A 26901-nucleotide genomic window follows, 5' to 3' on the forward strand; every position below is an offset into this window, starting at 1 on the left:
TGTTTGGTCTTTACTCGTCTTTTATCTGCTCCTCTCAAGAGAATGTCAACTATTTGAGGGCAGGAGCTGGTATGTCCACACCCAAATCCCTGGAACAGGATACAGCCAGCACGCAGCTGCGGGAGAAAATAGAAGTGTGTGGGGTGGGTGACCTTCTGGCCTGTCTAGCAGGTTCTCCACAGGGTGGCCCTCTCCCCTGACCCCACCCTGCGACGCACATCCTGGACAACAGCCTCTGGCCTGTCTGATTCCAGAAGCACAGCCTCCCTTCCCAGCACCCACACCTTCGTCCACTCCGTGCTGCTTTCCCTGAGTTCAAGGCTGCTGAAAGCCCACACACACCAACACTGCCCCACAGCAGGGAACTGAGCAAGCAAGCAAATCAGCATCTGGATTCGCAGGCTGCCTCAAAAAGGACGGTGTGCCCCAGTCCTTATCCTTATGGGAGGCCAACCGGGGAGTCGATCTGAAAACAGTTCACACATCTGCACTGGAATGTGTACCTGTTTAGTTAAATGAACAACACCCCTGGTCGCTGTGGTCTGCACTCCAGTTGGCTCTCACCAGAAAAGCCCTTGGGTTGCCTCCCCTAATCTGCCCTCTGTGTCTCTGCCACAGTCCAGGGAAGTCAGCCTGGGAGGCTCATTACATCTCAAAGTCATGACAAGTATCCTCCGCCCCAGCTGGCCAGCCCCTCCCAAGGAGGACTCTGGGGTCCATTTTTTACGTGCTGCTCAGACCTGTTCAGCCAGCTAAAGAAGAGGGGGGATCAGAGTTCTCACAGGTGCATATGCACACACTGTGAGGTGGCCAGTTGTTCTGTACATGCATGGTGTGAAGTGGCGTCTAGTATGTTTACGAGAGAAATAAGGATCTAATGTTGCGCATGGCCTGACGTGCACCTGTTTTGTGTGTCTGGTACGGGATGGTATGATAGTGTGTGTTCGTGGTGCGTTATGTAAGACTGTATGGTTTTTGGTACGTGCGGTGCAAGATGGGTCTCTCGCACGTATACGTAATGGTGTGAAATGCTTATCTGTTTTTTTCTGTCTGAATGGGTGGGAAAAACAGGCATCTAATGCTTTGGTTGTATTATGTGAAGGGTGTGTGTGTGTGTGGCATAAAATGAGCATGTGTTAAATCAGAAATTGTGCTGGGTCTGAAATTTTGCTGTACTTGTAAGCTAACAAGGTAGCCTACCACAGGTCACGTATGTGTGTATGCAGGAAGCACAGGACCCAGGTCGGAGGTGAAGGGCAATGCTTTGTGTTGGCTCCTCGGGTCTTATCTCCATGGGCAGACAGGTGGCATGCACGCAGTGGGGTACGTTTCAGAGGAACCCTGAAATAGGAAACTCTTATCTTAGGACTACTGTGACCCTCCCCACCCTGCGTTCCAGAGAGAGACCTTCTCTTCGCACTGGAATATGAGCAAATCTTCTCCAGGGAGGGGAAGGATGGGTATTTTTCCTGACTATACTGGAATGTCTCTGAGACAAACATTCCTAATTAGGCTCTAAATGACTTTGCTCTGACGACCTGGACCATGCAGAAACAGAAACATGAGATATTCATGGAGAACTGCCTTCCAATAGGATCTACTCTTCAAAAACACCTCTACGAGGACCTAATTTTTTGTTTGAGGATATGGCACGATGAATCTTTTAGCATGGTGTTCTGAGGTGGAAAGTAAGTATTGTGGGGGTGGAGAAAAGGAGGAGACATGAGTGTTTATTTGTGAGATGGGTGTCTAACCTTTTTCTCTGTATGGTTGAAATTAGTATCTCAGTTTTCTGTGTATCATGTGGTATGACATTTTGTGTATGGTATGATATACTTAGGAAATTTTTCATGTACATTGGAAATGAATGGGTATCTGTTTGTGTAGAGTGATGTCTTTATTTGTGTGTGTTCTTTGAGGTCATTGCAGCCCACCTGATTGTTGTTTTGTTGGGGTTTTTTTAAAAAAATGTTAATGCTGGGGCGCCTGGGTGGCTCAGTCGGTTGGGCATCCGACTTCGGCTCAGGTCACGATCTCGCGGTCCGTGAGTTCGAGCCCTGCGTCGGGCTCTGTGCCGACAGCTCGGAGCCTGGAGCCTGTTTCAGATTCTGTGTCTCCCTCTCTCTCTGACCCTCCCCCATTCATGCTGTCTCTCCCTGTCTCAAAAATAAATAAACGTTAAAAAAAAATTAAAAAAAATGTTAATGCTTATTCATTTTTGAGAGACAGAGACAGAGCATGAGTGGAGGATGGAGCAGAGAGAGGAGACACAGAATCCGAAGCAGCTCCAGGCTCCGAGCTGTCAGCACAGAACCCACAGGGCTCGAACTCACGAACCATGAGATCATGACCTGAGCTCAAGTCGGGCGTTGAACCAACTGAGCTACCAAGACGCCCCGTTCCTTTTGTGGTTTTATCCCTCTCTGCTTTGTGAGGGGATTCAGAGAGACACAGAAGTCCTGCTACTGCCACCAGCCTGCGGCAACCCACAAGGATCTTAACACAGGCAAGCACATAGGAAGCAAGCAATAATCCCCATTTACTGGGCAAGCGGCAGCACTCTGCACACCCTCTGTCCACACTGCTTATCTCAACAATGTGGTCTGGCTCTCGTCGCTCGTGGCAACCCCGTGACAGCATAGATGGGTATTTGCCTCTCTGTTTGCAGCCGCCGGGACCCACGGGGTGCAGACTCGATTGTTTATTAATTACCACAGGTGATACCATGTGGACTGGCTCCAGTTTTTTCTATTACAAATTATGCCTCAATTAGTAGCCTTGTTCATGCTTCAAAAAAAATTTTTTTTTTGCATTTTTGCCAGTGTTTTACCAATTTTCCCAATTTATCTTTGGGATAAATTCCTACTTGGGGATTGCTGGGCCAAAGGATAGATGCCCACATAGTTTCGCAGGTTATCGTCAATCTCCCCACGGTTTCCAATAGCAACGTATGAGGATCTTGCTATTATATATTGGCCCCGTTTGATAAGGTGAGTTATCAAATGGTGAGGCTTTGTCACCAGACTGGTCAGGAGAGGCCTCGGGTGATATCTGACCATAGGCCTGAGGGAGGAAGGAGCCCCACGGGCATCAAGGATGGGCCGTCCAGGTCTAGGAACGGCTCTGCCAGGCCTTGAGATGGGAGGGCCTAGCGTGTCCAGGAGAGCCATGTGGTTGGAAGAAGTGAGTTGGGGAGAGCAGCCAGGGCCGGGCCAGAGTCAAGGCAGGGCTTGGGCCCAAGGCAAGACCTTGGAGGCTCAGAGCATCCACTGGGCTGCTAAGCACAGGCCTGGCACCCTCTGACTTAGGTACTGAAGGATCAGCTTATTGGCTGCTCTGTTCAGCACAGACTGGGGGCGGGCACAGAGGCTGTGGAACCAACCCAGACAGGATAGGTGGGTTCAGGCCATGTCGGCGGCTGTGGAAGCCATGGCTGGATTAAGGCATATTTGAAGACAGAGCCAACAGGACTTCCCCAGGAATTGGATGTGGGAAAACAGAGAAAGAGAGTCATCAGGAATGAGTCCAAATGTTTGTGCCCCAGTAACAGAAAAGGTAGAGTGGCTATGAGAGAGGAAAATGGAGGGAAGCGGGTCACCCGGGAAGGCCCAGAGTTGTGTCCTGAACCTGGTGGGAATGATGTCTGCTGTTCACTGGAGGGACACGTAGTGCATAAACATTGGAGGGTAGCCAGCATCTGGACTGAGCTTAAAACCATGGATGGAGTGGGGCGCCTGGTGGCTCAGTCGGTTAAGCATGCAACTTCAGCTCAGGTCATGATCTCATAGTTCACGAGTTCGAGCCCCGCATTGGGCTCTGTGCCAACAGCTCAGAGCCTGGAGCCTGCTTCAGATTCTGTGTCTCCCTCTCTCTCTCTGCCCCTCCCCTGCTCATACTCTGTCTCTCTCTCAAAAATAGGTAAACATTAAAGAAATTTAAAAAAATAAAATAAAACCAACAGGGGCAGAGCGATCACCAGCCAGGAGAGGAGCCTCAGGGAGAGGAGAGGAGGCCTGACAGGAAGAGCCCAGGAGGAGAAGAGGATGGCAGAGGGGCCAAGAAGGTGCTAGTCAGGGGGCAGAGCATGAATGGAGAACCAGGCAAAGGGAAAGTGTTTCAGGAGAGAGCAGCACAGGGGTCACGGAGATGACCCTTGGAGATGGAGATGACAATGGCCCTTGGTACAGCTGCACAAAGTCTTGGATGTCTGGACAGAGCATTTTGCTGGAGGGGGGCAGGACAGAAGTCTGAGGGTTTAAGAGAGAACATGGAAAGGGAAAATGGAGAGGCTGAGTGTAGACAGCTCTTCGGAGAAGTCGTGCTGTGAAGATAAGCAGAGAAGTACACCATCAGGAGACAGCCTCACTCTGAGTTTGTAAGCAAATGTAGTGATCCAACAGAGAGGATGGCCTGTGGGGGAGGGGGGGTGAGGAGGGACAGCTGGGTGGGTGAGCAGAACAGGCCAGTGCCCAGGGATGGCTGGGTGGCATAGGAGTGAGGACAGCTCACCTTCCAGGGAGGAGGGAGCAGTGGGCTGGGGGGCAGCCTCCTCTTACCGTTTGTACCCATGGTCTCTGGTTTCTTCTTTCTTTACTGCTCTATCAGGGTATAACCACACATACGTAACCTGTACACTTCGATGAGTTTTGACCCACGGATACACCCATGAACTCATCACCACCATCAACACAGCACACATTTCCATCTTCCCAGGTTTCCTTGGGTCCCCTGTAATCTACCCGCTCTTGGGCTTTTGTTCTGAGTGACACCCCTTTTGAGCAGAGGAGAGACATACATTGACTAATGTGTTACGGCAGTTACTATTCTGTGTTGAGAATAGATTGGGCAGGGGGCAAGGAAAGAAGCGGAAAGACTAGTCTGGAAGCCATGCACTAATCCAGGAGGAATCAGTGGACTTGGGCCAGGGTAGGGATGGAGAGCCATAGCCAGATTCCGAGGGGTCTGCTGACAGCAGTTTTGGGGTTGGAAGAAAAGACCCCACTGTCTTGGCTTAGCCGGCGTGATGGAGCCCTCTCCTCTGCAATGGGGGCTGGGGTGGTTAGCAAGGTTGGGGGAAGATCAGGAGTGGATACTCTGATATCAGAACCTGAGCTCCCTAAAGATATCCCAGTAGAGATGTGTCCAGCCAGTTGAATACAAGAGCCCAGGGTTCAGGGTCAAGGTCTGGGATGTTGTTGCTGACAAGGTCCCGGGGGAGAGCAGGCAGGCCAGATGTCTGGTCTGCATCCTTTGAGAGAGACAAGTGGCCATGCGTCATGCACACGCTCCTGGCTCTCCCCCCTTTGCAGACAGATGGCTACGGTGTCAGAGGGCCCTCAAATGACTCCCTAGGGTCACTGTGCCCTCCACCCAGAGCTGATCCCGGCCTGTCATCCCCATTTTTGACATCCAGGCCTCTACTCCAGTCTGGGCCAACTTAGCTGCCGTGTCACTGGAAAATAGAGGCAGCTGGATGAGATGGTGCACAGACCCCCCACCTCCTGCATTGGGGCTGCCTCCTGCAGCGTGAGGGCTGCCACAGCCCCATCTCCAGATCTGGTCCCTGGCCCCAGGTGAGGACTTGGGCTCAGGCAGCCTTCCCTCTCTCCAGCGTGGCCAGCCTCCCCCTGCACTGCACCAGTACCACTGAGGCTGCAGCCCAAAGGTGAAGCAGCCCTCTAGTCCCAGAAGCTCCTCCACAGCAAACCACCTGGAAAAGTTGTCTATATTTATCCTCCTCTCTTGAGCCCACCACAATCCAGTTTTTACCCCTACGTAACCTGTACGTAGGCCAAGGCCCCAGAAGGGTCTCACTCCCCTTGCCCCTTTCAGCAGCTGACCAGACATCACTCCTTCTCTCCAGCTGGCTCAGTCTCAGTCTTTGTTACTGGATCCACCTGGACTTGCTGATTTTTCCACGTGGGCAGGGGGCTCAGCCCCCCAACCCTCACTCACTCTTTCGACCAGCTCACCCGTCTCCGCACACTGCAAACTCATACTACACGTACTACACCGCGGCTCCGCTGGGGGGCCAAGGGACCTTACGACTACACTCTTGACTCCACCCTTGCGCACTCCATCATGCTGCCCGGACTGTCAGCAGCTGCCCACCCTTCCAGTTGTTCCCCACCCATCCCTGCCTCTTCTCAGGCTGATCCCCCAGCAGTTCACACTTCCTCTCCTCCAGGGCACCACTTGCCTCCTGCTCTGCTCCTGCCAGACAGACACAGCACAGCCAGAGGGAGGCTTACGATGCCAGCACCGTGCCGTCACCCCTCCGCTCATAACACCCAGGGACCTCTCCCTCTGACCTCATCTCCTGCCTCCTCGTGCCCCATTCCCTCTGGCTTCCATGCTGGCTCTCTTCAATCTCCCCACTGTGCAGCTTGGTGCTGGCGGGACAACTAGCCTGTGAACCCCACCTGCCGACACTTGCAAGGCCGTTACCTCTATGTTCCTACACTGTGCTTCTATGGTGCCTTCCCCTCTGTCCCTTCCATGCCCGCCCACCCTATTGTAACTAACACTCCAGACATCCACGGCCTCCCCCAACCAGTTTATCTGGCTCCCACATTATATCAGATTTACTTTTTCTTGTCATTGTCCCCCTCCCGCTAAGGTGTGGACCGCACGAAGGGGTGGACGTCACGCTCCAGGGCAGGGCCTGCGCAAGGGTGGACACACGGAGTTTCAGGGTCGGCCCTGCTGCCCACTGGACCGGGGCCCCGAAAGCAGGGCCCTGTCCTCGTGCGGCCCCCGGCTCCTGCCTGGTGCACGGAGAGCTCTCGCTGCTACGTCCCAGGAAGGACTGAATTGCAAGAACGAGACGGATTCCGCCGGAGGAAAGCCCCGGTCAGGTCCCGGAGCTGGAGGTCAGGTCCCGGAGCTGGAGTCGGCGTCAGCTGCCTGCTGAGTCCAGTGTACTGCAAGACTCCTGCCGCAGACCTCACCCCCTTGGTCCACGCCCCCTCGGGCCACGCCCTCACGAGCCCCCGCCTCCGCTGAGGGCCCCGCCCCCGACGCCCTCCCCTCTCCGGATCCCTCGGCCTAGCCCTGCCGGAACGCGCCTGCGCCTTATGACCACGCCCCGGCCCCGCCCTCGGGCTCCGCCCCCTCCAGATCCCGCCCCCCTCCCGGCTGCGGGTGGGAGCCGGGAGGGCAACGCGCATGCTCCATGTGCGGCGCCCCCGACTCGCCACTCGGCTCCGCTCGGGCATTTCCGCCTCTTTGTTTTAAACTCCGGACGGGTTTTTTTCTCCTGCTCTTGGGGGGGACCCGGAGGGAGCGGCGCCCCCCCCCCCCCGCTCCCGGCGCTGCCCCCGCGTGCGCCCCGCTCGCCCGCAGCCGAGACGGCAGGTCAGTGAGTCCGCACCCCGCCTGGCCTGGCCCGAGGCGCCCGCTCCTCAGGCCGCGGCCTCGGCCCGTGTGCGGGCCCCTGAGGCTCGGAACCCCGGCCCGCGCCCCTGCGCTCCTTGTTGGCTCGGCCCGCGGGAGCCCCGACACCGCTGGGCAGGCCCCGGGTGCGGGCGCGACCCACGGGGTCGGGACCCCGGGCGGGTCACGGGGAAGGTGGCCGGACCCCAGGACGGGTCATCGGGGAGGGACCAGGGAGGACCGGATCCCGGGACGGGTCAGCGGGGAAGGCCAGACCCCAGAACGGCTCACCGAAGAGGGCCAGACCTCAGACCCACTATACAGGGACCAGGAAGTGCTAGACCCTGAGATAGGTCACCGAGGAGAGTCAAACCCTGGGATGGGTCATCCAAGAGGGTCCAACGCCAGCTCGGGTCACTAAGGGGGATTGTGACCCTGAGACCCGACAGGAACCAGAGATGGCTGGACTCTGAGACAGGCCACTGAGGGGGGCCAGCCCCCAGGATCTGGCAGGACCTAGGGAGGGCTGGGACACGAGGCTGGGTCACTAAGGAGGGCCAGGACACCGAGACTGGTCCCAAAGAGGGCTGGCAGACTGGAACAGTCCTGTGAGCACTTCTGAGACCCTGAGACAGCCCCTTCTGAGTGGGAGGCCAGGACCCTGGCATCTGCCATGAGGAGGGTTCATCCCATGTGACAGGCTCCGGGGATGACCAGGCCCCAGCTAGGTCATTTAGGGGTATCTGGATGCTGGAGCGGGACCATGAAGAAGTGAGGCTCTCAGGGAGGGCCAGGACACTGATAAGAGCCTGGAACTTGGAGACCGGTCCCTGCCAGAACTCCTGAACAAGTCAGTGGGATGCACCCAGATCCCAAGAGCAGAAAGGAAGGCTGGGACCCTAAGCCAGCCCTCCAGGGGTTTGGACCCCTGGGGCAAGATCCAGGGGTGCCTTTAATGTGCCCATCCTACTCAACTGGACCCACGGCTGTGAAGGCTTGGGGGCATCAGGGACCCTGCTCACCTGAGCCCCACAAGTGCAAACCTCCCTGAGGCCCCCGATATTATGAGCACCTGGGCCAGCCCCACAGACCTTCTGACCTTCAGCAGATGCTGCCTGGCTGGGCCCCAGGGGCAGGTGTGAGGCAGGGTTAGGGTCTGTCCTCTTCCTTCTAGGGGTTCAAGTGGAGCTCCTAGTCCACACTGGCTCCATGCCCCAGTGCCCACTCCCCAGATCCAAGAAGCTGTCTCCTACCCTGTTCTTCCAGCCCCTACTGCAGGGCTGCTATTCTTTCCTTGTGGTCAGTGTCCATCACCTTCAACCACTCCTGGCCTCCCCGCCCTCCGCTGTTGGAGGTCAAGTGGTTGGGTGGGTGTACCCTCCATCCAGGTGTGTTTTTAGTGTCCAGGAAGTTCCAGGAGGAGTGGGGTTCCTTAAGGAGTGTTGGAAGCTGAAGGAAATATTTGGGGGGCACTGGGCCCAGGGTAAGAAGGTTGGAGTAGGTGAGCATACATGTCAGGTGAGTGGGTCAGGCACCTTCTCCACTCCAGGACAGGAAAATATTAAAGGACCTAGCAATGGGGGTCTTTGCTTCTTTGAAACCTTTGGATGAGACTTTCGTCTAAAATTTGCCCGTGTGTTCCTTTAATTTGGAAGTGTTGATGAAAAAGAAGGGTATTGTATGTGCTGCTCTTTGATTGGGTAATGACTCCAGAGCGTGTCCAGTAAGGTAATGCTGGAGGAGTTTAAGAGAATGAAGAGCCAGGAGGGCAAGGGCCTTGTCCAGCTCAGCTGCCAGAACTGGTTCCCTGGCCTGAGGTCGGCGGGCAGTGCACGACTATTGAATGAAGTGAGTGCGCGAATGAATGGATGAAAGGCAGGAGTACTTTTAGAACTTGTGTTAAGTTTGCAAACTTATCCACAGGTTGGACAGTAGGATGAGGTACAAGTCTAAAACTCTGAGCTGTATGGACTCCCAGGGGAGGCACCTGAATTGGTCACTTCAGCGTCTCATTTTGTGCCACAACGTTGCCGCTTGGTTACTTAGGAGAAAACCTAAGATTTGCAGTTGAGATTTTCAGATTGACATTTCATAAGACCGAATCTTAACCAAATGGAGTCCCTGAATGGTCTAGCTTAGGAACTTTTATTTGCCAAATGTATCCATATTTGGGACCTTCCTACTCAACACTTCTGTTTTTTTTTTTTTTTTAATACACACTTTACTTTTTTAAAAACTTATTTTTGTTTTGTGAAGTTTTGGAAAAGACTTGCAAAACTGGGCATTCAAGTTTGGTTAGGCTCTATTTTCCTATTTTCGGATTTTTAAAGGTACAATAGTGCTGTGTGGCTGTATTATTTATATATTGCTGTCCAACAGATTACCCCCAAACATAGTGCCTTTAAACAACATCAGCTATTATCTTACAGTTTCTGTGGTTCAGGAATCTGGGCGCAGCTTAGCTGAGTCCTGTGGCTCTGGGTCTCACAAGGCTGAACTTAGGGCACTGGCTGGAACCGTGGTTTCATCTGAAGGTTTGACTGTGGGATCTGCTTCCAGGCTTGCTCACTCAGCTGTTGGCTGAAGATGTCAGTTCCTTTTCACATGGGGCTCTCCACAGGGCAACTCAGAGGGAGCCAGTGATAGAAGAAGAGAGCGAACAAGGAGGCCACAATCTTGATGACCTAATCTTAGCGGGGACATCCCATCCGTTTGGCCACATTCTCTTTGTTAGGGCCTAGTCACTAGGCCCAGCCCTCACTCAAGAGGAAACACGTGTGTACTGGAAGGAGGGGTGACACACACTGTGGCCATCAGGGTTTCGCTGATCTAGGGCCTGCACCTGAGAAATACCCAAGTAAATTAACACTTGTGTAGAGGGTAGCACGTTGAAGTACAAGGTTACAGCAGCCCGGCTGTCTCTTTAATTGTATCGGTTCCTCTGTTGTCGCCATAATGACTGAAACCACTGGAACTTACACATGAGGGAAGATAAATTATAAATAGGGAAGATTGTTGGGAATTAACTTCTAATGTAACACACCTGTAGCAAACCGTGAGCCGCCCCCTCCACCCCCACCCCCCGCGCTCAAATTAAGTGAAGTGGTGTGGAATTCATTGATAGCTTCAAGTGCAGTGATTTCAATGTTTCCCAAGAGTCATTTTATTCCTAGCAATGATTTTGCTCCAGAAATTGTAAACTGACCTTTGTAAGAAGTTTTTAAGAAGTCAGATCCTGAGATGTTTTGGATATTTGACCTTTGTAAGGAAGTCATGCTCCAGGAGCCTGTATGCAAGGTCCTCGGTGCTTAGGACCTGTGGCTCTGGGGTACCTCTGTCTGGCACTCTGGGCTGGGCTGTAGCATGGGGCTGGAAAGGACACCATCCGGGGCCCGTGTGGGAGGCCTCCATGCAGGACTTGTCCCAGGAGCCCTACGTGGACGGAACTGTCACCTGCTGCCCAGCTCTCTCTAGATCTGCCAAGGCCCCACCCAGCCAGTGTGAGGCGGGGCCCTGGGCCAGTGACTGGAATTACTTATTTGGGTTGTTTGGGTCTATACTGTTACTCTTTAATCTATTAAATGGCAGAATTTATTAATTCATTTGGAGCTATTTGCTTAGTGGTGAGAATCAAATTTGAAGTTGAAACATATTTTTCTTTTACTATTGAAATATGTTGAGGTTTGGGGACAGTTTCTTATTACCCTTCTGGTATTTGCTGTTAATAGTCCAAAAATGCTTCACAATCCCTTGTCCTTCAGAAAATGGAACCACAGGATACTGTTGTACAAGTGATAGTGTATCAATTCAATTGTAAGAAGACCTTTAAAAATAATAGGACTGTCATTTCTGATGTGGCATGTTCCTCCCTACAGAACTGAATTATCTGAAGGCCAAAATGACAAAGAGCTATAATGAAACACTTAACACATGACGAGAGAGTTAGTTAGGGTGTGAGCCTTGCTTAGACACATTTTCAGAATTGTCTGTTGAATTAAGCAACGGCATCTGTTGAGAAGAACTAAAACTCACTTGAAAATACAGTCCTTAAAAACTGATTGTTGGGTTGATTGTTTTTTTTTTGAAGAGAACTTCTAATATTTAGGTGAATTGGGAGAGTGGAGGTTAATTGGATTATTTTGCAAATGAATCAATATTTGCTGGACTTTGCTACATTAACAGCAAGTTCCAGATGTTTAGCAAGAAATATGCAAACTGTGGAAAGCTGTCTGCATACTTCTTTGAAGCCCCTGCTAACTAACTGTGGGCTTCATGGAGGCAGTGGGTGTTGTGAATGTCAGCCAAGCCCTGGCTGGTGTGTGTGGTCCTGTCCCGGAGGCACGGTGTGTGTGAACCTGTTTAGTTCTCAGAGCCATCCTAGGACTGCTGTTTGACAACCCCCCCCCCCCCCGCCCCCCATTTGCCTGATGAACATGCAGGCACAGGGCACAGTCACAGCTAGGAAGTCAGGAGCAGAGAAAGGGTAGCCTTTCCTTTTTTTAAAGTTTCAAGTGATTTCATTTTACTTCCCCCCCCCCCCCCCGCCAAGTTTTAATTTCAGAGAAAACAGTGGAGAAGAACAGAAAGAATTCTGCACTGAGCAGTCTTACACCCCTGCTCCGACCCAACAGCTATTCATGCTTTGCCATATTTGCCTCATCTCTTTTTTCTAAATACATATTTATTGTCATTGAATCATCTGGAAGTAGTAGCCACAGACAACCTACCGTGTTCCTGAAGTAGTTTAGAGCACACAGGTCACAGGACAACCACGACATCATTATCACCCCCGAGAAGTGGGCTCTTACTTCACACACTAGCTAATTTCCTGTTCATTTTCAAGTCTCCCCCCTTGTCTCAAGAATGTCTTCCATGTGTTTCCCTTAACCAGACCCAGGCAGGTTCCTGGTGTGGCACAGCGGGTCACGTGCCTCCTGAACCAGACATATCTGGGTTCCCAGAGTGGCACTGGGGGTCACGTCCTTCCTAAACCAGACACAGGCAGGTGCCCTGAGTGACACTGAGGTCATGCCCCTCCTGAAACAGACAGGTAGCTTCCCTGCATGGCACTGGGGGTCATGCCTTTTCGGAACCAGTCAGAGGCAGGTTCCCCGTGTGGCACTGGGGTCACGTCCCTTAGTGTCTTTTCAGGTTCCCCACTTGCCCTCCACAGGGTTGACTTTTCTAGGCCACCTGTTACATCTGGATTTTTCTGAGTCTTCACTATTTGTGTTTCCTCACTTTTGTCTGTTGTCCCTGTGTACTCTGTAAACTAAAGGGAACGAGGGAGAGGCCGAGTCGGGCTCGAGATTTGGATCACTTCATAGGAGCCGTGAGTGAGTGCTTCACGCGACTTCAGGGACATGTGTTCAAGTGGTGGTTACTCGGGTCAGTGCTGCAGGCCATACTTCTGGCGCCCCGGTCCCCAGTGCCAGGAGAGATGTGGAGCCCCAGCACAGGAACCCAGGGGAGAGTCCCACTGTCTTCAAACAAAAATTTTTTTTAATGTTTTATTTATTTTTGAGAGAGAGAGAGTGGGGGAAGGGCAGAGAGAGAGGGAGATACAGAATCCGAAGCAGGCTCCAGGCTCTGAGCCGTCAGCACAGAACCCGACGCAGGACTTGAACTCAGGAACTATGAGATCATGACCTGAGCCAAAGTCGCACACTTAACCAACTGAGCCACCCAGGCGCCCCAGAGAGTCCCACTGTCTTGTGATAGGGCATGTCCTTCCGGGCCACCTCATCCGTCTCTGATGGGGAGGTGCCCCTGGCCCTGTTAACCCTTCCTCACAGGCACACAGGGGCAAGTCCTACTTGTCAGCTTCCATACTTTTTAGCAGACTTCATAAAAGGTTTAGTGGGTGGAAAGTGTTTGAAATTGTTCGTGGAAATAGGACTTCTGCTGACAAATAACATTATCCTTGCATAAAGCAAGTGCCTTTCTTGCTGTAGAGACACGGCTGGCTAGAGGCAGTTTTTTGCCCCCGGCCTTTTATTGAAGGCAGCCTGGTGAAGAAGACAGACATCAGAAACCAGGAAGGGGCTCAGTCAGCTCAGCCGCTGCAACAGAACGTCGTAGATGGGGTGGGGTGCTCACACGGTGGAGACTGAGAGGCGGCGAGCCCTCTTCTGTCTCTTGTAAGGACACTAATCTCATCACGGGCCCACCCTTGGGAATCTAACCCGAATCGCCCCATGGGCTCCATATTTGGAGATCGGGGCCTAGGGTTTCAGCACATGAATTTTGGGTAGGCACAATCCAGTCCCCACCAAGGGGCTCTAGCTTCTTCTGCTGGTTTGTTAACCTGTTCCTTGTCGCTCCAGTTGGGAGAATAGTTGCCTAATGAAAATGTTTCCGGGGTTGGTGGCCACTCTGTATTTTACATGCTGGGGAAACTGACCCTGTCTTCTGCTATTAATTCTGTTTCTTTTAATACTGTTACGTTAATTTTGTAATTCTGCATCGCAAATTGCCACAGAATTAGTGGCTTAAAAGGACACCAACTCATTAGTCACAGTTCCATGGGTTGGAAGTGTCGTGCAGTGTGGCTGCCACCCCCCCCCCACCCCCGCTCAGGGCCTCAGAGGCCGAAATCAACGCGGTGGCTGGGCTGCAGCTCTCATCTGGGACTCGGGTTGTCTTCTGAGCCCGCCCGCTGTTGGAGAATCCATGTCCTGTGGTTGTGGCACTGGGGTCCTGCTGTTCTGCTCGCTGTCGGCTGGGGACTGCCCTCAGCTCCTGGAGGCCCACGGCTCCTCGCCCCAGGGCCGTGAGTGCTTGACGGATCCAGTTGCCCTGTGCCAGGCCAGTAGGACTCGTCCCTCCTCTTCTGCCACCAGCTGGGAAGAACATCGCTTTGAAAGGCCATGCTACTTGGCCAGCAGATACTTGCTCTGTTTCAAGGTCAGCTCATTTGGGACCTTAATTTGCTCCTTAAAAATTCCTTTGCAGCAGTGCCTGGGCTAGTAAGGCAAGAGGTATGTGTATGCCAGGGCCTTCTCGAGGCTACCTCGGAATTCCGCCTGCTACGGTCCTGGCCCTCCGAAATTGATATCCCCCCAGATGCCAAACACACCTGCCCTTCTTCTGAGGTTCCCTGGGGTCTCCTCCCACTGCAGCACCAGCTCAGAGTCCCAAACCTTGCCTGAGTCCCAGAATTCCAGAGTCTCATCCCCTGGGTCACCCGCTGGGTGCCGCTTCCGGGCACTTGCAGACCAAGCGACACAGTTCGCCTTCCCAGCGACCCCCACGCAGCGGACCGGTTGTGGGACCACAGGTGTAGATTGGCCAGTTCAGAAGTGGGAACTGGACACAACAGGAAGTCCTGGGCCCAACACGGTTCTGAAACCCAGCGGGGGATCCCCAGTCAGGAGCTCGGGGTGACCCCCCTGGCTCCCTGCTTCGCTCCCTGGGCTCCTGTTTCTGCCCTGAGTCAGCCTTCCTCGTGAGGGGGATGCGTGTCTGTAGCTGAGCGGCCTCTGTTGGTAGAAAACCTGGGGCCCCACAGCCCCTTTCACGGCATGTTATTTGTCTTCTCCAGGGGTTGGATCTGGCAGTTAAAATGGATGTGATTGTATCATGATCTGTTATACAGCTGACTTCCAATCTCCCTTCCTTTTTCCTTACATTGCCTGACGTTACTGTCTCCTGTTCCAAATTCTCAAGGGTTGCGTCTGAGCCCTTGTCCTCCTTGCTCCTCTGTCCTCGTCCCCCTGCCCTGTCTGGATGCCTCATCCTCTGGGCCAGCCGGCTTCAAAGTGGTCATAGTACGCTTTGGGGGATCCCTTGCCCCGTCAGTGGGGTGTCTGCTGCTCTGGCCCCTCCCTCCAGGCCCAAGGTCAGATGTCCCTCTGCACCGGCTCTCCTCTGGTCACTTTCTAAAGCAGCCCCTCCGCCTGTTCTCTGCTTCGCTGCCTTGACCTACTTTCTCAGTGGTGCTCATCTCTCTTTGCTGATGAGTTTGTCACGTCTCGTCACCAGCTGGAACGGGAGCTCCATGAGCACCAGGCCTGTGATAAGGTGTGAGCACCCTGGTTGGCTCAGTACGCATGCTTCGGCTGAGCATTTGAGCACTTTCCTCAGTGCTCTGAAAGAATCGCTTTCTTACTGGTAGGGTTCACTGTTGCTGATGAAAATGCTATCTGATTCCCAGTCCGTCGTGGGGAGGGACCTCCTCTCCTCCCAGAACCTTTAGGGCCCTCTCTTGTACCCTTGATGTCTCGAGATTCTAGGACTTGGTTAGACATGGGTCATTTTCATTCTCTGTGCCTGGCACTCGGGCCTTTGCAGCCTCATGGTTCTTCCAGCGGGGGGAATACTTGGATAATTTTTTCCAAATCATGAAATAATAGAATATTAAAGTATATTTGGAAGCTCCATATCTCGGTTTTCTGTTTTTTCTAAAACACCTGTTGCTTGGATGTTGGCTCTTTTCTGTTTCCTGTCTTTATCTGCTCTTGGAGAAGGTTTCTCAGCTTTATCATATAACCCTTCCATTGAATTTTTAATACTGCCAGTCACATGGCTGGCATCGTAGTGTAGGGAGATGGGTAGTAACAAAATAAGTAAATTATAAATTCGAGGGTAATGTCTTAGATTTGTGGTGTGTACCCACATAGCATGGAGTTTTAAGTAAGATGGTCTCTAACAGTGTTGCTGGGGGTAACATCCGAGGAGAGGCTTGACAGAGGTGAGGGGCCCCGTGTAGCCATATGACAGAGAATGTTGCAGCTACAGTAAGTGCCAGGGCCACGAAGAAGGAGCACACCTAGAATGTTCTAGACCTAGCAGGGTCCACCGTGGCCACAGTGGACTGCGAGGCGGCTTGGGCATCGCTGGCCACTGGAGCCACTGGAACACTTTGGAGAGTCTGTGCCACAGCCACCTGCTCGGGTGCGTTTTCATGGGATCCCTGGGAGCCGTGTGTGGGCAAGTGTGGCATGGTATGCCTGGACAGCAGGGCCAGATGGGGTAAGTGTGAGGGGTACAGCCGCCCCTGTCTCTTGCACACGGGTGTGAGGTGGGCAGAAGGTGCAGGAGGGATGGCGGACACGCAGAGGAAACTTGGAGACGCTGGCACCCGCGTGGAAATGCCCGGCCTTCCCAGTGGAGCATAGGGAGTTGACGTCTGAATTTGGGGTCCGGGAGTGTCGAGCTGGAGGAACAGGAGGTACAAACACGGAGGTGGGGGGCCAGTGGGACGTGACTGGAAGTGAGGGTTGGCGTGGGCTCGGCCGCAGGGACCGGTGCCTGGGAGCAGTTCGGTCCGCTTGCGGTGGATGTCACTGATGTGGGCGGGCCTTGGTGCTGCTCAAGACATGTGCCTGGGATCCCACCCTGGACTGTATGTCAGGTCACTAAGTTACACCCAGATATTTGTACAAACTCTTAATTTAAGAAGTAAAAATTGGGAGTAAACTCACCAGTAGAAATGACCATCAGTCTGCCGTATCGTTGAGCAGGTATTCATTGAATGCATGTTAGTGGGGTACTGTGTGAGCCTCCGAGCACCCAGTGATGCAGGAGGAGTAGCCGGGGGGGGTGGGGCACGGTGTCCCCGAGTGGGGAAGCGAGGACGAGGCCTGGGGAGGGAGCCCCGTGCAGCTTTCTGCAGGGCCGAGACCATGGTGACCTGGGGGTGACGGGATGGCAGGGGTGGAGGTGGGGCGTCGGGTCCAAGTTAGGGGAGAAGGTGGAGCAGGGATTTCACTGTCCTTTGAGTCACGAAGCCTCTTGAGAGTCTAAATTCAAAGCACTTTTGTTATTTCATTACTTTTTTTAAAAGCTTTGATGGTGCTGTGTAGCCATGTAGAAATACATTTAAAGTTTCCCTTTTTCTCATAATCTTGACCTGATTTCAGTGACCCAGGGAGGAACATTCGTGATCTGGTTCTGTTTATCTGGAGGTTGCGATAAATCCTGGGTGTTTGGCCCCCGTGCAGAGCCCTGCTGGCGGCTCCTCCAGGCCCGGCTGGAGGACCTGGTGACGCCCTCACGGGGCGCGCTGGCTCGGCAGCTGTCAGTGCCACGGCCCCACTGGTGAGCAGGACTGCACCGCGAGCGGGCAGCAGTGTGCGAGTGAGTTAGCTGGGTGTCGGAGAGAGAGCAGTGAGGAGCCGGGGGTCTGGAGCTGGGGGTCTTAGGCCACAGGCAAAAGGCTGCAGTGGACCAGGTGGCAAAAAGTAGGGTTCTTTCTTAAGCACCTGCTGTGTGCTGACTCGGGCCCTCTGGCCGGGGGGAGAGAGAGGCCCATCAGATGGGGCACGGCGTGCGGAGGCAGCTTCCCTCGGCCTTACACGTAAACATCCCAGACCGTAGCAGGCTGGTTTGTGAGGCGAGGGTGTTGGACATGGGGGAGGTTCAGCAGTTTGGTGATTTTTGTGTAGAAGTAAGTACAGACAGGACTTCTAGAGTGCTTAGGTGAAGATAGAAATCTCTCTCGTTGGTTGCTCAGTGTTGACTTCCTGAGCAGCAGCTCTGGGGCGGGCACTCCGCCGGACACGACGTCCCCCAGGGAGGTGCAGCCTCAGCCTGCCTGGGGGTTCACAGTGCCATGGGAAGCGGCCTGGGCACGGCTCTGAAGATGCTGACGGCGTGGGAGTTAGAACAGCAGCTGGCTTTAGACCTGGGGTTGGGGGGCCTCTCCAGGAGGCTCGGGGTCTCACTGACAGCCTGCTGCCCTGAGGTTGGAGGGCCGGGCTGGCAGGAATGGTGCACACCGGTGGCACTGGCACGGACGAGCGCCCCGACACGGACGGGCTCTGCCCGTGGATGGAGCCTGACCTGGACAGACGTTGTTAATGGACGGGGCCGGTGTGGACAGAGCCTGACGTGGACGGGGCCAGCGTGGATGGAGCCTGACCTGGACAGACACTGATAATGGATGGCCCTGATGTGGACAGAGCCTGACGTGGACGGGGCCAGTGTGGATGGGAGCCCTGATGTGCATGGGGCTGGCGTGGCTCATCAGGAGTCTGGACCCTTTCAGGGATTTCGTGCAGGAAGGACATGTCTGATTGGCTTTTCTACATGTTGCTTAGACTTGTCCATGAGACTGGGTGTAGGAAGGCCTGTTCTGGATGGATCTGCCATCCAGATGGGAGCCATGGAGTGTCCAGGGAATGGCCGTGGGCTCAGAGGGCGTGGCATTCAGGGAGGAAGGGGCAGGACTGGGGAGAGGGTGGTGTGGGGAGGAAGGAGAGAAGACAGAAGGACCCCCACAGGGCAGCTGGAGCTTGGAGGTGGGGGGCGGGGGGGAGCAGGTTGGCGATTTCTTAGAAAGTTGTCCGATAGCCGTGTGTGGCTCCCCGTGGTGGGCATTTACTCCAGAGGGTCTGTCCGCCCAGAGGTGTGGCCGTGAGTGTCCACAGCAGCCTTAGTCCTCACAGCCCCACAGGAAACAACCCAAATATCCACTTGCTGGTGAGTGGGCCAACAAAATTTCAGTGGACGCTGCTCAGGAGGAGAACGAGCTGTTGATGTGACAACGTGAGCGAGCCTGGAAACGGGATGAGGGAGACATTTGTGCTGTGTGACCCACAAACGCAGCGCCCAGGACACGCCCCCTCGGTGCAGTTGTCGGGCAGACCGGGGGTCTCTGGGGCGAGGGTCCTCATCTCCGTCGTGGTGGTGGTTTTCAGGCAAACGTCAAAACTTACCAAGTTGTCTCTTTAAAATACGTGCAGTTTGTTTTGTCAAATATTTCTCCTTAAAGCTGTTTAATAAAGGTTATGGGATAGATAGATGAATAATCTAGAAGAATACAACTTAGCAAAGCTAATGAAAAAGCAAGTGGATGGGACGCCTGGGGGGCTCAGTCAGTTGAGCATCTGACTCTTGATTTCGGCTCAAGTCCCGATCTCATGGTTTGTGGGATCGAGCCCCACGTCGGGCCCTGTGCTGACATCTCGGAGCCTGCTTGGGATTCTCTCTCTCACTCTCTCTGCCCTCTCCTGCTTGTGTGTTCTCACTCTAGTGCAAAATAAATAAATATACTTTAAAAAAATAATTGGAGAACTTTAAGATTCTTGTAAGATGTGGTTAACGAAAGGAAGGGATGACCCCCGGGTGTTTGCGCAAGGGGGTGGATGCAGGTCCCTTCTCCTGAAGGGTCCCCGGGGCAGGTGGGCCTAAGGAGGGTCCGAGCCGCAACGGGAAGTTGGGACCAGCCGGAGGGGGTGCTTCCGTCGGGGACCCCACGGTCACGGAGCCTCCGTCGTGCCTCGCATCTGTGGGCAAGGCACACCATATAACGCTGTCCTCACTCGGCTGCGGCTGAGGCCCGAGGGCCTGAGCTCTGGAGCCCACTTGCTGTGTGTGCTGGTACGGGAAGGTGCCCCCAGTGGTTGACTAGTTATAAAAACCGCATTGTAATGCATCGTGTTGTAGTCCGAGGTTGGCGTTTTAGTAAAGATGGAGATCTGTGTGTGCGTGTGGAAAGTATTTAAGTGTAAACCCACAGAGGGAGATACACCTTCACACTAAGGACGACAGCTCCTTTTTGGTGATTAGGGTTGTAGGGTTTTTTTTTTTCCTTAATATTATTCTTTACTTTCCAAATCACGTTCAGTAAATGTGCGTATTGCTTTCGTATTGCAAAAGAAACCCAGTGTACTTACCTAAAGGACGGTAATGCGGGATGTGGGTGTAATGCGGGGAGGGCGGGGTGGGGAAGCGTCCACTGAGCAGAGCCCAGGGGCTCGGAGCGAGGGCGTGCTCCAGGTCGTGGAGCGGTGTGTGCAGCAGAGCGGCCGGGACGGAGGCGCTGGCCTCACAGGAAGGACTGTTAGTGGTGGAGGAGGCCGATTGCAGGGGCGGGTCGAGGTGAGCGGACAGGGAGGCAGGACCTCTTCACACGAGCATGGCTGCCTCCGGGTCCGAGGTGTGCCTGACGCACCACCCACGCCCTTCTGGGATGCTCCAGCACCAGTGCAGCCAGCCTCCGTGCACCTCGGCAGGGAGCCACCTGGGAGAGGCTCGGGTCTCGGACCGGAGGGGTTGGCCAGACCACGGTTGGGGCAGTGACCAGTGATCTTGGATACGGGTTGTGTTGGTAGCGTCCTTGTCACTGGAATCTCGTCAAGAGCAGTTTGACGGAGTCACGGGGTGGCAGATGCAAGGGAAAAGAGTGCGCTGGTGTGGGGGGCCTGTAACACCCTCGCTGAGTGTAGCTTGCATTTTCTGGGTTACTAGTGAAGCTGAACATTTGAAAATATGCCTGCTTGGATTTCCTCTTTTGTGAAGTGCCCGTGGTTCCTCGTACGGCCCGGGGCCGACGTTGGCAGATGTCTTGTGTAAAGAACCGGACGGCAAATACCTTAGCTTTTTGGGTCATCTGGTGTCGAGAGTCCTCAGTCCCAAAGCAGTCACAGACGGGACGCAGGTGAGGGGGCGCGGCAGGCCCCATCTCGCTTTGTTTACAGGCCAGCCTTGCCGAGCCCTGTCTGGACTGTAGTCTTACCCACGGGGGTGTTTTCGTCCACCGTGGCCTTTTCCACTCTTGTGGTTTTCGATTATCTGATGCCCTTCTCTTTAACCAAGTTGCTCTTCTTAGGGCAGTCCGTCTGTGGTTAGCGCCTTCTGATTGTTTGGTAACCTTTTCTCACTGAGGTCAAGATGATGTCCTCCCCGGGATCTTCTCACGTCTTGAATTGTGCTTTCACACGCGGGCTTCATCCACCTGGAATTGATTGTTTGGGGGTGAGGTAGGGGAGATCCCCGTTACGAGGTAGTAAGAGTCGGTTTTCCTGTTTCATCACTAGGGATGGCGTTGACGGTAGTTTTCTTCATTGTAAAATGCACTTTTTGTGGAGGTGTCGTCTACACAGCCTGAAGCTCACCACAGTCTTCGGTGTGGCTGGCGTCTCTTGGTGCATCTGTGACCGCTCCCCAGTCCCGACCCCGACTGTTCATCCCCACAGACTTCCAGCCACCAGTCCCTGCCGCCGGCCGGTCCACGGGCACCCAAATCTGCCTCTTCTAGAATCGTGCGTGCACTGGGACACGCACTGTGTGGTCCTCGTGTCTGGCTTCTTGCCTGCGGCGCAGATTTCGCCCCTTGTTCATTTTGGTTGCTGAGAAGTACCAGCTGTGTGGATGGGGCACTTTCCGACTCCCACCACCCGTCGACGGGCACTGTAGCTGTTTCCAGTGCGGGCTGTTATGAATAAAGCTGCTTTGAACATTCAGGCATAAGCCTTTGAGTGCGTATTCGTGTTTGTGTCTCTTTTAAATTAGAGAACTTTTATTAGCTTCTAAATTGGTGAAGAGGTTTTTGGTGGTTTTTTTTAATGTTTATTTTTGAGAGAGAGAGAGAGAGAGAGAGAGAGAGCCCGCAAGCAGGGGAGGGGCAGAGAGAGTGGGAGACAAAGAAATCCAAACAGCTCCAGGCTTCCGAGCTGTCAGCACAGAGCCTGACGTGGGGCTCGAACCCACGAACCATGAGATCATGACCTGAGCCAAAGTTGGATGCTCAACCGACCAAGCCACCCAGGCATCTAAGAGTTTTTTTAAAGTCATGAATGGATAATGAATTTTATCAAATGATTTCTGTGCATCTTTGGGAAGATCTTGTCATTTTTCTCCTTTTTTGTCTTTTGTGAAATTGCTTCTTCTTCTCATATTAAGCCCCCTTGTATTTTGGGGTAAACCCAGCTTGTGAGGCACGAACCTCCTTCTCAGACACTGCTGGGTCAGGTGACTCCACGTGCTGTGACTTTGACAGTAATGTCCACCAGTGAGGTCAGTCTGATTTTCCTTCCAGTTCTGGTCTGGTGGGTGTGGATGTTAGTTTCATAAAAAGAGTTGGAAAATACCGTCTTGTTGATTCTCCAAGTGGACTTGTTTGAGTAGGTTTGCTTTGGCTCCTTGAACGCTTGGTAGGACTGCCCTCGAGATGATAGGCCTTCACAGACCTTCACCCTGGCTCCTTGGGCTTCATAACATGGGATGTCCCCTGCCTGCCCCCACAACTCCCACATGCTCCCCGTGCACTGCCTGTCTCCCGTGCCCTTCCAGCCCACCAGCCCCTGGGCCTCAGTGACACCAGACTGCCACTGAGATCTGCCCGTGTGTCTTTGGTCGATCCTGGTTCTTCACTGTCTCAATTCTTACTTTTCTCTTGGTTTGAAGCAAGCAAACGAACAGACCGGTGTAGCTGGGCAAAGCCAAAGCTGCTGGTCTGGGGACGTGGGGGGAACACGGGCTCTGTGTGGCCAGCACGTGTGGGATGACGCTCCCGTGTTGTGTGTCTCCACAGGCTTCAAGATGTAGCGGAGGGCTCCGGGCTGCCGTGTACAGGTAAGTGCGGTTTGAATTTTCTTTCAGTGCATGCGAATTGCTTAAATGTACCTTGGGTTGTACTTTGTGAGATCATGGTAGCCATAGAAGAAGTCAGTTCCTTCTGACTCCTTTCACATGTCATCTCTGACAGCTCTGGAGGAGATTAGGGCACAGCCACTTACACATGTTCAAGTTTTCTCTTCATTAACACTTCTGCTTGACTCTGTCGTGTTGTTTGCTACGTGGGACTCACCTAAAAGTTCTAGAAAGAACTTAATGGCAGGACTGTGTGCATCAGACATAAAAGACTTGAAATAACACGTGCGTTTCTGTGCCAGAAGATGGACAGAGAGCAAGGGACGGAGGGGAGGCACGGAAGCGAAGACCCGCAGGGCAGAGTGAGGCCGCTGGCGAGGTGCCCCAGTGTCAGAGCAGCGGCCTGAGCGCCCAATGCGAGGGCAGGAGGAGGGGGCCGAAGACGTCTAGAGGAGGTGAGGCACGGCGTCCCCAGGGCCCCCGGCCCTCCGTTCCCACAGCCACTGGTGTCGGGTGGGGAGGAGTCCACAGCCGTGAGAAGCCCACCGTTGAGACAGGGCCACGTGTTCACATTCGCTGCCGGCATCCCCTGGTGTCCCTCCTGCCAGGAGGTCGGAGACGGGCCAGGCCAGGCGTCTCGGGGTTTGCCGGCAGGTGCAGCTTGTGGAGGGTGCGGGACTGGAAGCTTTGCACCCCTTCTGCTCTTTGCACCCCCACCTGGTGTCCAGTGCTGAGTAGGGGCCGCCGAGCATGGGAGGTGCAGGGGCGGTGACAGTGGACATTTCCCTCCTGAGTGCAGCTCCTTGTGGGCCTGGGGGCAGGACGGTGGCTGGCCATGGGGCCCAGCATGGGCCGAGCGGGCACTCGGCGGCAGGGGTCTCTCAAGTCCGCTCTCGTCTCCGAATGCGGTGGTCAGCAGGCAGAGGGTTCCTCTGCCAGGCTGTCAGGGCCATCCCCTCAGCCAGGTGCTGCGCTTGGGTGGCCCGCCCCTCCACCTTCCCTTGTCCCCTGTGACCTCCCTCCCTCGGGGCTCGTCCGGGGTTCCCTGGCGGTGAGACTCTTGTAGTGGGAGTCTCCGAGGGATGCTGTGTCTTTCGCAGCTTGAAGGCACTCCTGCCGCCCATCAGGTGCCCACCTGCCGTCACCTGGTCACTCAGGAAGTGACGTCTACGCAGTGTCTCCGCACTGAGGCCCTGCTCTCACTCTGCCTGAAAAGTGGTAGGTGGTCTTTGAGCCTGAATCTTCTCTTCCTCAACAAAGCCTCCACTGGTGACTCCCGAATAAATTGTCACCGCAGTTACTAAGGTGGTGGTGACTCCTACTCCACACGATCAGCTCACCTTCTTCTGGAAAGACACGTGTTCCTTTCTTACTCATCTGTCTCCCTGTGGACTCGTGAGCTTCTGGGTTATTCTGTCAATTGTCATCTGATTCATTCTGTTCGCCTAATGATAGTTACTGCTTATCTTGAAGTTCTAGTTGCCCCCGGGGTGTCTAGCGGGGCCCCTTTGAGCTGGGGCCAGGCCCCCCTGCTCCAGTTCTGTTACCTTCCGGGCCCAGCCTTGGGTCAGTCACCTACTCACGCACCCTGGTTCCTCGTGGTGGATAGTGCTGTAAGCTGGGACCTAGGCTGCCAGGGAGGCTTACTCCCAGGCCCTCTCAGTGGATAGAGCTGGGGAGGGGGTGTGGAGTCCACAGCCACATGCACCCACACGTCTTTATCTCTTTACCCACCTCCTCATAAGCATGAGCTCACACTGACCCTGGTCCCTCAAGGGGGCCAGAGGCCCTGTCAGTGCCGGCGCGACCATGGCCTCTGTTTTGTCCTTATGAATCTGCTTGTCACCCTCATGCAGGGCCACGCCAGTCTTCTCCACGTCGTTCTGATTTCAGTGTGTGTGCTACTGAAGCGAGCACCGTTGCGGCTTTCGTTTCGTGGTTCAGTTACCTGGGGGCTGGGAAGACACTTTGTCGCCGAGCACATTCCTGTCTGACGGGAATATTTGCGTGTGGTCACATCCTCAGTGGCTGGCTTGGAAACAGCTCCTATAGAGGGCTGTGGACATGAGGGCAGCACTCCCTGGGGCCAGCGCGGGGCCTCACGCCAGAGTCCTTCCATGTCGGCAGGGCCCTGTTTCCTGCTCTGCTTTGCTTGGGATGATTCCTGGGTTTCCCTTCTCTCGGGTGTCGTTCTCTGTCTTTTTTTTTTTTTTTTTTTTTTTTTCTCCTTTTTCCTGGCTCCACACGGTGGTGCTGGGTTCCCAGGTCAGTCACCTGGCTGGCCTCAGTGCACACACTCGCTGAGGACAGACTTTACTAGATTCCTAGTAACGTCCGTGAACCCTGACCCACAGACACACCTCGCTGCAGGGAGTTAGGAAAGGTCATCTCCAGTGGAGACCATGTGTCTGCTGCAGCCTGATGTGCAGGGAGGAGAGACGTGGGCGAACGCCTAGGAGTGTCAGCTTCCCCCTCACTCTCCGTGGAAAGCCCAAAGCGGTACTGTGGTCGAGAGACCCGCCGCGTTCCATCAGCGACGTTAGTGGGGCGGTCTTGCTGATTGCATTCGTTTGCTCTGATAGTTTGTGGGTGCCACTGGGTCTCAGGATGGGTGACGGTGTGCCTCCAGATCCTTGCTCCCTCCGGGTCCCTCACTGCCTCTTCTAGCCGAGAGCCCTGGCCAGGCCCACGGCGGCGGGCGTGGCGGGCATTTGCCCTCGGACTTCACGCGAATGGAAGTGGGTCTGAAGTCCCCCGAGTGGCTTGCTTTCTTTTTCATTTTCCTTAAATGGCATCGAGCAGTGAACGTCCTCGCTGGTGGCCTGGGAGCCGTGTGCGCGAAGGCCACTGGGTGCGGCCGGCCACCCTCAGTGATGCCTTTGACTCTGATGTCTCGGAGCATCTGTTTCTGTTAGTCATCTTACCAGGAAGACATCCGTTCTGTAAGTATTTTCCGGAGCAGCGTTTTGTGTGGGTTTCCTGCTGCTGCTGCAACGAAGGGCCACAGGCTCGGTGGCTACAGCAGCACAGACGTGTCACCTGACGGTTCTAAATGTCAGGGGTCCAAAAGGGTCTCAACTGGGCTATAGTGAAGGTGCCCGCGGGGCTGGCTCCTTCTGGCTTCAGGGGAAAATGGATCTTTGTCTCTTCCAGGCACCCCACCCTTGGTTCATGGCCAGCAGCCTACCACTCCCAGTCTCTCTGACTCGGACCCTCCCATCTCCCCTTTTAAGGGCCCTGTGATGACAGGGGGTCTGTGGGGTCATCTGGGACCATCTCCCAGCTCAAGGACTTTTTGCCTTGTGAGGTGACACGCAGATTTTGGAGTAGGACATGTAATAGGACACCTCCTGACACAGCTCCGGAGATGCAGTGACAGAACCCAACCTCACGGAGCCTGTGGTCCAGCCAGGGAGACGGGGAAAGCTGGAGCAGAGCAGGAAGGGGCCCCGGGACAGAGACAACATGTCGGCACTTTGGTGCACAGATGATCGGACTTTGATGATGCCATGTTGTGTGCAGCGCTGACGTTCTGTGTGATAGTGACAGGGATCAGCAGGCGGCCCAAGGCGGGGGCTTCTGTGTGCCCCCCTGCTTCTGGGCCTGGGCTTTCCTGAGCCAAGAGGCTCCTGAGTCCCGGGGAGGGGTCCTGGAGGGCTGGTTGGGCTTTCCCTGGACAGGGCAGGGGGAAGCGGGGAAGGGTCTGGAGCTCATGCCGGCTAAATGAAATCGCTTTCCGAGCCAGTCCTCGGTGGCGGTTTTCTGTGATTTGCCATTTGAAACAATTGCAGCGGACATCTTTTTTTTTTCTTTTTCTTCTTTTAACGTTTACTCGTTTTTGAGAGACAGAGAGAAACAGAGTACAAGCAGGGGAGGGGCAGAGAGAGAGGGAGACACAGAATCTGAAGCAGACTCCAGGCTCCCAGCTGTCAGCACAGAGCCCGACGTGGGACTCAAACTCATGAACTGTGAGATCATGACCTGAGCCACAGTCGGATGCTTAACCGACTGAGCCACCCAGGTGCCCCTGCGGCAAACATCTGTTGAACTTGTCCAGTTATTAGGATAAATGTCTAGAAATGGGATGGCTCCTGTTCCATCTGGGCACATCTGGGCCCCTCTTACTGCCTGCTTCCCTGGGTCTTGTCGGGACTGGACATTGACTTTCCTGACCCTTCTGATGTCAGAATCACGTGGTGTGACTGTTTG

General features: G+C 54.3%; 1 protein-coding gene across 4 annotated transcripts in view; it reads left to right on the top strand.

The window, feature by feature from the left end:
* The first annotated feature begins 7143 nt into the window (after positions 1-7143).
* PCGF3 (polycomb group ring finger 3) overlaps positions 7144-26901 on the top strand; it is a 53398-nt gene continuing 33640 nt past the window's right edge. Inside the window, exons 1-3 of one of the 4 annotated variants that reach the window (XR_013555366.2) lie at positions 7144-7356; positions 22634-22674; positions 22995-23147. The gene's annotated coding sequence lies outside the window, so the exon portion shown is untranslated. The remainder of the gene's footprint in view (positions 7357-22633; positions 22675-22994; positions 23148-26901) is intronic. The other 3 variants (XM_060655593.3, XM_078446397.2, XM_078446398.2) reach the window with 3 other exon arrangements.

This window comes from Panthera onca, chromosome B1, assembly GCF_046562875.1.
Source record: "Panthera onca isolate mPanOnc1 chromosome B1, mPanOnc1 haplotype 2, whole genome shotgun sequence".
NCBI classification, from domain to species: domain Eukaryota; kingdom Metazoa; phylum Chordata; class Mammalia; order Carnivora; family Felidae; genus Panthera; species Panthera onca.